Source organism: Arachis ipaensis, chromosome B03, assembly GCF_000816755.2.
Source record: "Arachis ipaensis cultivar K30076 chromosome B03, Araip1.1, whole genome shotgun sequence".
Taxonomy (NCBI): Eukaryota; Viridiplantae; Streptophyta; class Magnoliopsida; order Fabales; family Fabaceae; genus Arachis; species Arachis ipaensis.
The window spans coordinates 41934829-41940783 of record NC_029787.2 but is presented as its reverse complement, the minus strand read 5'-3'; the positions used below and the strand labels follow the sequence as shown (position 1 = coordinate 41940783).

Sequence of the window (5955 nt, the reverse complement as noted above, 5' to 3'; positions counted from 1 at the left end):
TATGAAAAAAAGACTTTCGTTCTCTTAATTTTTTATCACATCCCTAATCCCTAATACTCGTAATAACAAAACCCCTAAGTGAGACTCACTCACGCAGCGCCTCCCTCCGTCCCTAACCCATGTTCTCAAATCTCTATCTTCCTCCATAGCGCCCCCTCCGTAGAGTCGTCGACCGTAGCGCGTCCCTACCTCCTCCTCCATCCGCGGCGCCCTTCTCCTGCCCCGCCATCCTTCTTATGCAATCCATGTCGGTGGCGCGTTCCTCGTCGCCAAGTCGCGAGTCCCTACCGCGGCGCTCTTCTCCGTCGCAGAGAACGCCATCGTCCAAGAAGCCCTCGCCGTCACCAAGCACCTCTCCGCGGCCAAGAAGACTGCGGTCACCAAGCACCTCCTTTGTTGCTGTCACCAAACAGCCCTGATTGTCGCCAAGAAAGACTGTAAGCACTTTATATTCAGTTGCCATTTTGCAATTATTGTGGTTGAGTTTGTTATCTAAATTGTTTAGAAACGGTTTTGAGTTTTCAGATCATGAAGTGCTAGTTTAGCATTTAGGGTTTACGTTTGTAAGAGTCAAGCATCATAATTATTTGTTTATTAACAGATTTTTCAAAATTTTAACTCATTTGCCTTTGATTTGGTTACTTTGCAACAGTTTGGATAATCATTAATGCAAAATTCATTTCCAAGTTGCTTGCATTTTTATAGAAACCTAAAGTGTTGAATTTATCTATTCTAAACTTCAACTTTTCTGTAGGCATCTTACTTCCAACCATTTTTCTGGGAATCTACTTGCTACATTTGCAAATCTCACTAAATTGAATCACGTGTAAGTAATTTGTTTCACTTATTCCATTTACTTCTCTAAACTGTTGTTGGAAAACAATAATGTAATGCTTCTGTGTTCTTTTCTTTCTTATACTGCAGTCGACTAGGCAATAATCAATTTTTTGAAACTATACCAAATTTTATTCAAAACTGGACAACTCTTTAGAGATTGTGTGAATCTTTACCTTATTCCCCTGAAATTTAAATTTTTAGCTGTTTCTTTTTGAAATACATTTTAGTTATAATTGGCTGACCAAAGAATTGTTCTTAATTGTTCCAGGGTGGTGCAAGGGAGTGGTATGAATTTTTTTATTCAGAAATTTAAGCTACTCATAATTTTTGCTTCTTTTTTATTTGATGAAGTGCATGCATTAACATGCTTCTCAATTCAGTCTTTTGATTATAATATAGGGATTTAAAATATTTTAAGATGACTTTTTGAAACCATTTTTTTCTCTCTTAAATAATACTTGCTTTGGACATAACTTCTTTTTCAGAGACATCAGTGTTAACAAATTAAGTGGAATCATTCTAAGCTCCTTCAGTCACCTATTGAACATGAACATACTGTAAGAAATCTTTTCTAACTTTAATTTTTCAGTTACATGAAATGAGGATTGAGGAAACCATTTCTTCCCTTCATTATTAGAAAATTGGAAATTGAATGACATTGACACTGATAGAGAACCAATGGCAGGATTAAAATACAGATAGACTTGGTTTCCTTCTTAACTAAACATGCTGTTTATGATAATTTGAGTTGCAGCTTGAAGCTTTGGTATGTACTTATTTATGATTTCTGTTCTTATACCTTATTTTTTTCCTTTTCTCTGTCGGGCTTGATTCAGAGAAAAAAGTGACGAGCTTGCCCTGGCTTTTGCTGCTTGATGCTAGCCTTGCTTGTCATGATACATCAAAATCAGTTGTAAGTTCTATGATAATTTCACTGACTGGTTTACCTTTTGATTTTTGGAAGTTTTGTTACTTAATGCATTAATGTTGACTCAATGATGGGTTTTGAATTTTCACTTACGCATTATGTATCCCTCCTCCTCCTTTTAAAGTAGTGTGTGGTTATTTATTTTTATAATGAATATGTAAATATCATTTCTTTTTACATAATTTGCAATTAGTTTTTAATCTGACTTTTTCTTTGATTAGTTGAACGATGAGCTCTTTCTCACTGTGATAAGTCATTGTTCTTTCCAAGCTAATGTTGGTCATGGCAGCTGAGTTTCTTTGGATGATGATTTGCTAACTTAGTCTATTTAATTACTTTTTTTGTAGGTGTTCTTTGTTGGGAATAGGTGAATCTTATCTTCTTTGAGTGTAATTTTTAACTGTTAGATAGAGAAATGCACTTACTGACTGCAGGTTTCCAATACTATAATGATTTTATGAGAGTATTCGCTTGGTTGCTATTCTTGATTCTTGATTTTTGTTATGATTTTTTAATGCTTCTATTTTTTCCTGTTCTGTACTTGAGCTGATTCTGTTCTTAATTTTTGGTTCTTGATTTTTCACTGCATCTATTTTCCATTGCTCGATTTTGTTCTTAATTTTTGTTCTTGTATTTTGTCTGCATCTATTTTTCACTGCCAGTTTCTGTTCTGTTCTTGATTCTTGATCTTTGTTGATTTTGAATTTGTTCTCTAACTTTTGTGGTTGCGATTTTTTAATTATTTGATTTTAATTTGTTGTTTGGTGTTCTCATTTCAATTTTGGTTTAGTGTTATCTGTTCTTATTTTATTTTATTTTGATCACTCGGGTTTCAAGAGTGAGTGACAGCGCCGGATGGGAGGCTTTTGGCAGGGAAAGTAAATGAGACGGAGACACATGTGGTGGTGGCGCAGGATGGAAGCGGGGACTACACTCCACCATGGCGGAGGTGAAGGCCTTGGAGAAGAAGAGCTTGAAGAGGATAAAATTGGAAAGATTGGAACAAATTGTAGGATTGTAGCTTCAGCAGCGAAACCTGCACAACTTAAACATTTATGGAAGGCACCTCACAACTCAAGGTATGGCAAATATTTTCATTGATTTTTTGACATTATATTAGGGAAGATAATTTTAGTGTTATTTTTAAAAAGTTTGATTAGTTTAAAATCATATGAATCTTTTTAAACTTTAAAATCATATGTCTATCTGATTGCCTATTATATATTAAATTGCGGTGATATTTTGAAAGGAAACTATTTTACAATAGTTTTGCTTTGCTGTTTTCTTGCTCAAGGGAGAAAAAGTGTGGAGTTTCCTTCTTGGCTCACTCAATTATTTGATGAGGTTAGAAGCTATGGATTATTCATTCGTTGTTTCTTTCAACTTTAATTTGTTGCTGAAATTTAGTGGATTCATATCTATTAAGCATAATTCTAACAAGTGAGGAACTTTGCCTCCCTTATTTTTGTCTATTTCTGGCATCTGCTTTGGTGTTTTCAATTTTTCTTTCTTCCCATCATGTTTATCATATCATTGTTATGATTCTTTGTAGGTTCAGACGAATTATTCATCTCCATTCAAATGTTCAAATGCATCAATACAGATGTTGTAGTAGTCTCAGGTTTCGTCAATGCAGACTTATTATCAAAACTAGCACCAAGAGTTTCCACATGCAGCAGTAGCAACATTATCAGCCAGCCGAATTTACACAACAATGCGATGCTCAAGCACAGCAGCAGTAAGATCCTGAAATGTCATTACACGAGTATTTCAAATCGTCCGAAGCAATTCAGATATTTGCTATGCATGGTGTTCTTTCTTACTATTGTTCTTGTTTTTGAGCACACGTCACACACTACTTTCTATTGATGATGCTGATATACAAACTTGATTTACCTTTTTATTCTTACCATCTTACTCTTTTGACTTGGCAGTCTTTATTGTGTGACCGCGATAAACTTTGCCAACTTTTGGAGCAGCATCCGAAGTTAATGCAGATGCTACAGGTAACAAGATTTAGTCCTTTATTGGGTGTTACCATATTAGCACTATAACATCCCTAAACCTTAAGTATGTGTTCGCGACACGAGTTGCACTTTTTTTAAAGATTTGGGGAGAGGGGGTTGAATTGCACATGGCTTATAATGATGGGGGGAGGGGCATAATGCAATTAAACCAAACTTATTTATCAGCATTCAAATTAGTTTCTTTTCTTCTGCAGGAAAGATTGGGCCAACTGTAGTAGCATGATGGTAAAGTAGAACTAAAGAAGCATGATTTCTTGCACTATTCTTATCTGTAAATGTTCTTCATTATTGATTACTAATGAGCTTGTGCTAATGTTTGTGCCTCAGCCATTGAAATTTTATGTTAATATGTACTTTATAAATGTGCTTTTAATTTCTTAGTCAATGCCCCAATGGTCCTTATGTTGATTTCTGGCGCAATCATGGTGCTGTTGTACTTCTATTGTACAGTTGCATTATTAGTTCTTGATATCATTGCCTTAATGTGTATACTTATTTCCTTCCCCTTTTACTATATTATATTCAAGTTTAAGTGCTAATTTTATTGGGGAAATTCGTTAGTTACATTGGTCATTGTTAATTGAGCTCCAAGTTTTCTATGCTAATCTTCGTTAGTTAGAAATAGGATTTTCTTTTTTAAATTTGACAAGGCTATTGCCACGCTTTTAAAGCGTGGTCATATCTCTCTATTGCCACACTTTAAAAGCGTGGCCGTATCTCTCTCTATTGGTACGCTTCAAAAGCATGGCCATATCTCTCATATTCGACCATGCTTTTAAAGCGTAGCTATATCTTGCTATTAGCACGCTTTAAAAGCGTAGCCATATTTGGCACATATGGCCACACTTTTAAAGCGTAGCGATCTTTAAAAGTGTGGCAAAAAATAAAGCGTGGCGATAGGTCACCAAAAGTGTGGCGATAGAGCAACCGGCACCCTTGCAGTTGTGACCCTTTCAAAAGCGTGTCAGTAGCTCAAAAAGTGTGACGAAAAGCTATCGCTACGCTTTTTTTACTTTTTGCCACACTTTAAAAGCGTAGCAAAAAGCTTGTTTTCTTGTAGTGGATGGACAAAAGTGACACATTATTAGTGGGAATTCTGTTCCATTAAGTTTAGTGCCTACGTGACTATGTAGCGTGACAAAGTAAATTTTTTATTGAGATTTAAGTGAAAATAAGCTAATTTAAGAAATTGTAAAAGAACATTAGAAACCCTAAAGAGTATTGAATGCCCTAATTTCGGAAGGAATTCTATCTCGTATCCTCAATTACAGTGGTTTGCAAAATCAAGGGATAAGAGGTGAAGCTCAGTCAAGATCTAAGAATAAATCGAGACTATCATACTGGGAGAATAACTTTAGTAATACTGGTGAGTCTTCCGTTGGAGGTTTGACAAAGAGAAACAAAAAGAAACACCCTTTCAATTGTGACAAATGCTACCATGGTGTGGATATTGTGTTGTTAAAATTACAAACAGTGGAGAACTCCAATAGATGGTTCTTACGATATCCACATTATAAGGTATGAGTATACTAACTGTTGTGCCTCCACTATTACTAGAAATCTTGGTTGATGCTGATTCATTCTTTCCTCCTCCAATCTTGTGTGGAGTAGAAATAAAAAATGAGATGTGACTATTTTATTTAGGTTGATGAACTTAAAAGATGAATGGAAAAAGAAGATAATTTTTTATGGGGTTTATTACACCAGTTACAACAATGAGAAAACAATGCAATTATTAGTGAAGGAAAGGACAGAAATGACTCCAATGCAAAAGTGATGTTGAAGTTGATTGTTAGGATGAATTAAGAAATTAGAAACCTAAGGACATTGATAATTGGTTTGTACATTGGTGTGAGGATGTTGGTTTTGATAAACTTGTATAACTTGTTAAAGTGATGTATTAAGATTGAAGTTATATAACTCAATTTACCCTCAGACCTGGACTGAATTTCACTTTTCATCCATCGATTTTGCAAGCCACTGCAATTGGGGGGAGGGGGAGGGTAAAAGATAGAGTTCCTTCGAAAATTAGGGCACTCAATACTATTTAGGATTTTTAATTTTCTTTTTCAATTTCTTAATATTAGCTTATAAGAGTCCACCTTGTCACGCTACATAGCCACGTAGGTATCAAACTTGACAGAAAGGGTGTAACACCCTAAT

The 5955-nt window shown here is 35.3% G+C and overlaps 1 long non-coding RNA gene across 1 annotated transcript; it reads left to right on the top strand.

Moving 5' to 3' along the window:
• Positions 700-5283, top strand: LOC110270136. The gene is made up of 4 exons (XR_002359309.1): positions 700-826; positions 925-1122; positions 1674-1747; positions 5272-5283. It is a non-coding gene; the product is annotated as an uncharacterized LOC110270136 (long non-coding RNA).